The sequence below is a fragment of the Corylus avellana genome, chromosome ca1, assembly GCF_901000735.1.
Source record: "Corylus avellana chromosome ca1, CavTom2PMs-1.0".
NCBI classification, from domain to species: domain Eukaryota; kingdom Viridiplantae; phylum Streptophyta; class Magnoliopsida; order Fagales; family Betulaceae; genus Corylus; species Corylus avellana.
In genome coordinates this window covers 29,379,536-29,384,700 of record NC_081541.1, presented here as the reverse complement: position 1 = coordinate 29,384,700, position 5,165 = coordinate 29,379,536, and positions in this window count along the sequence as shown.

The window sequence follows — 5,165 nt, the reverse complement described above, 5'->3', positions numbered from 1 at the left end:
TTTTCTTTTCTTTTCTTTTTTTTTTAAAAAAAAAATTAAAAATTAAATAGGTGCCACGTGTCAACATTTGATTGGTTCACGTGTCAGTCCTAACGTTCAACTAACGGATGGACTAACTTGGTCCTTTATCAAAACCCTAGGGAGGTCCTGTGATAAAAATGAAACCCCAGTGGGGTAAAAATAGAGTTACCAAATCCCAGAGGGTATTTGGTATTTAACCCTTTTTGTTTTTATTTTACTAAGGGTTGTGTCATCATTGGGGAAAAACACTGATAAATTTTGGTAGTTTAGGGAGAAATTGTCAATTGAGTGATAGTTTGAGTGAGTATGCGAACTTTTCCCTTTATATTTTTTAAAGAATGAGGGATGGAAGAAGGGGATTGCCCTTGGCCACTCCCAACTCACAGGGCTCAGCCTGCTGCCACCAAGCCATAGGGTGGTTCCCACAAAAATAATTTTTTTAAAAAAAAAAAAATAGTTCTAATTCCTCCCTTAGTGGGTTGCCCATATAGCCCATGGCCACTCCCAACTCATAAAAGGTCAAAAAAAATTTGTTGTTGCATATGGGCCCTTAGTAACATAATTTATTGGTCTTTGGCTCATGTTGCCTTGTGGCGGCCCTTGTCCCTGACCTTATAATGCATACTTCAAGGGTTGTGTTTGGATACATGGGCATCCACGAATCTATCAAGGGGAATTCTTATCGGTGCAACACCAATTCAGCCGACCACTCCAGTTCCAGGTTGAATTCCCAGCAGCTTGTCATTACTCCCACCAAGGAAAAATCCATCGTTAGCCCTTCTGAAAAGAAAATTGTTACCTTATTTATTTATCCTATCAAGGAATAAGAATCAAATAAATAATCAATTCAAAATATTTAATTCCACAAAATAATCTTTATTTAGAATAAATCACAAAATATATGTAGCATACGTGCCCTATCTTAATTAGAATTTCTTACGTGAACAACTAGAGAATTCGAAAAAATCCTATTGGAGAGTAAAGGAAAGTTCTTGGAGTTGAAGGAGGCCGGGGGGCATTTGACCACTCTTGAGTCTTGACCCCTCCCTGCCACCTGGTCACCACAACGTGTTCACACAGTCCGATCCATGCATTGTTGGAATTGTTGGTTGACCGTGACACGTTTTTCAATTGTAACAGTTGTCAAAGTTTTCGGTCATCGTGGCACAATATAATCCATTGGATTATATTGTGTCCACTTGCCAAGGGCAAGTGGGGTAAGTGTACTATTGTTTTGTGGACTTAGTGCGGGTGTTCGTTGGTATAATTATAAAGGCTGTTTCGCAATCCTCCCATTGCAGAGCGAAACCTCACAAGAAAGAAAGAACAGCTCGATCTGATACCAGCCGGCAAGAAGTACTGCATTTCTTATTAACGTACGGAAATAATCAGAGTAAAAACAAAACAAAAACAGAAAAAAGAAAAGGTATTTAATTATCGGCTTTTCTTCTTTTGCCAAGTTTTGTTGAGCATTCTTTGTCACCTTTGGTGTTCCTGGTTTGAGTTATTATATATTTCTGTTTTTTGTTTTCATAGTCACCATTTGTTCAATCTTCTCATGAACGTAAACATTTGCTTCTCGGTAGACTCTCCTTCTGTACAAAAGATTTGAGGGGTCTAGTTTTTCCTGTTGTGTTTGCGGAATCTGAATGAAAAAAGAGTTTCTTAATTGTCATAGATATTGGTATCCTTCCTGTGAAAACCATGTCGTTTGGTTAAAAGAATGTTTTGCTATATCTCAACTGTTGTTATTTTTACACGAGATTTTTATATTTTGTATTTTCTAAAGAAGGATACTTGTACTGCATATTTCAAGGGCTGTGTCGTTTGGAACAACATCTTGTATACATGGGGGCATCCGCAAATCTATCAAGGGGATATGTAATCGGCGCAACACCGATTCTGTCGACCACTCCAGTTCCAGCTTGAATTCCCAGCAGCTTGAAAACTCACCTGCCATTACTCCCACCAAGAAAGAAGCCATCGTTAGCCGTTCTGAAAAGAGAAGTTCACTTCTGAGGCGGTTGCACCGAATGTGGCAAACCAGAAAAAGGTGGTTTTCATGAGGATCCCTAGCTTGGATGTGCAGACTGTGATGGAGACTACCACCGAGAGGAAGGTTGTTGAGGCTTACCACTCTCGCTTGGGGTTATCCTTAGAAACCTAAAGCCTGAGAACTAGCTTGTTTTTTTTACAAATATGATGAATCCTGTCTCAACAACGGCGTTTTAAGGTACAAATATTTTAGTTCCTAATGTTGTCTGTGAGATGCAAGAAGAATTTTTATGTTTTAAGGTTGTATGTTTATTGTGCATGCATATATATGTAGTAAATCATAAACGTGAAACATGCTCTTATACGTCTTACAGATAATATCCTTCAATAATTAATGATTTTATTCAAACCCTCAACACAAGGGATTTCTTTATTTCATCCAAAAGACCTCTTTATTTATTTGATTATCGAGCTGTAGCGTCTACAGTACTTGCAGTCTTTTATACTGACTTGGCGGCAAAGCCAGAAGAAAGTTAGTGATGAATCTTTGAGAAACGTTTTCAATTTCTGTCATTTTCTTCATGAAAGGTTAAAAAGTTGTTGATTAGGAAAATTATGCACAAAAACTCTCTGTAATGTCGAATCTAGGCCAATTTATTCCTTTGCTGGAAGATCATGATCTTTTATGCCCTATTTGTACGTTATGGAAACATTCTCCCTGGCCCCTCAACTCCTTTGCTCATCAGAACAACTCTAAACCCTAGCTCTTCATTTGATTTTACTTCTGAATCTTAATGTTTTCGCTTTCTCTTGCTTTATTGAATCTAGGCTGTCTATAAAATTTTTAATTTATTTTCTTTTCCTCAAGTTCTCTACTATGATTTAGGATGAAAAAAAAAAAAAAAAAAAGGTTTAACTTCAATGCAGTCATTACATAAAAGTGTTGTTTTGCAGCAACCAATAAAAGAAGGACACATCACATAAGGCAAAAAAAATGCACAAAAAAAAAAACCTACTGCCTAATGCACTTGATTTTCAACTCAAAGAAGAAGAAAAGTTGAAAGCAAAGAGAGAAAGAAGAAGAGAGTGGGTATGCGGCCAGCCTAGGTCTGGCCAGCCACTGAGACCACTGTTGGGTCTCGCCGGCCGTGGGTTTGTTGAAATGCTAGCTGCCACCATGCAGAGGTAACTTTTCTTTCTTTTTTCTTTGGTTTTTTCTAATGGGTCTCAAGGCGTGGGTCTTGCTTCGGTGAGACCCACAACATGGCTCCAGCATCGTAAGTGATAGTATGGCTCTAGCATTATGATCTTCGGTTTTAGGATGATAAAATCTCAAAAAGGGTTAACCTTCCCCTCTAGGTTTTAGTTTTGAATCCAAAAGTGAATTTTTAGGCATTAGAAACAAGTTTTGTGGTATTAGAATCAATTTTTTAGGCTGGGACCTAAGTAAAAAATGTGTACAAAATATAAATTTTTTAAGTACTTTGAGAGATAGAGACCAGAGCCATATCACCCATAGTAAAAGGTCATAACTTTTTTTATTAGTAAGAAATTATCACCCATGAGCATCTAAATTTTTTTTTTTTTAAAAAAAAAAAACATTATGACTTTGTTTACTGAAAGAAGCCGAGAAAACTTCGGATTTATGTTCGAAACTCATTGAGTTGCAAACTGTTTATTGGGACTAGCTCTCAAGCGAATCCCAACTTATTTGATTTATGTTTGGCCTTATGTGACAATGGTGGTTATACGAAGTGATTCTGCTTTAAAATAATTCTCAGTCATTAAAAAAAAGAGTAAGTCAACATACTCTCTTCAAACTACAACTCAATTGACAATATTCTCCACAAACTTTCAATTGTGACAATGTCCTCCCAAACTATCAAAACATTGTTAATATTCCCCCAAGACTAGCAAAAAGATAAAAATGCTCCTATAGATTTCACAATAAGACAAAAATACTCCTATAAATTCGAAAGAAATAATAATTTTTTATTTTAAATTAAAAACAAAACAAAAATATATTTTCATTTAAAAAAATGTTTTTTTTTATTTTATTTAAAAAAAAAAGAAATTTTTTATTTTTTATTTTTAATAAGAAAATTTTGTAGTTTTTTTTTTTTTTAAAAAAAAAAAAAAAGATATTTTTTTATTTTTTTAAACGATTTTTTATTTTTTATTTTTTGTAGTTTTAGGTTTTTTCTAAAAGTTTTAGTACTTTTTTGTTTTTATTTTACTAGGGGTAGTTTTGTCATTGGGGAAACATTGACAATGCTTTGGTAATTTAAGAAAACATTGTCACAATTGAAAGTTTAGGGAGACATTATCAATTAAATGGTAATTTGAAGGATATGTGAACTTTCCCCTTAAAAAAATATATATACAAATTCAATTTTCTTTGGGCTATGTTCTTGTAATTCTCTCTTTTCCTCCATTTTGAACCCTTTGTTTATAGCACCCCTCTCTCTTTCTCCTTCCCTTATTTCACTTCCAAAAAAAAAACTTTTAAAAACTTTTTTCATTTCTCACAAATATCAATATCTTATTTTTACATTTATATCAGTCAATAACTTTTATTATTATTTAAATAATAACAAAAACAAAACACACCCATGTCATTAGGCCTTGTTCGGTAAAAGGGTTAGAGTTGGCCTAGACACTATTTATCACCATTTCCCAAAAAAATTAACATTAAAATATTCTAACTTTTTCACCTTTTATATTAAATCATTCACTTTTTATTATTATTCAAATAAAAAAATTACTACAAAACAAAATTTTTTCACTTTTCATTTTTTTTTTATACTAAATATTCTTTTTTTTTTTTTACATCAATCTACATTAATTACATTGTCTAAACTAACCCATTTACCAAACATCACCCTAGAAGAGGCGGCTGCTTATACTGTATTAAAACCTACGAGAAATGCGCGTTAGCAGAAAATTGGATTTGGGCCACCCTTGAAGTTTCTTAATTACCACGCACTCGCAGGATTGAAGGCCTTGAAGCCACATTCTCCCACCCACATACAACCCCGCACACCTCTAGTTTCACGCGCTATTATTCTTCGTGTAAGAGAGACAATAGTGGATATTAACGGCGGCGACATCATAAAATAACAACAAAACCCAAAGTAAATAAATAAAAA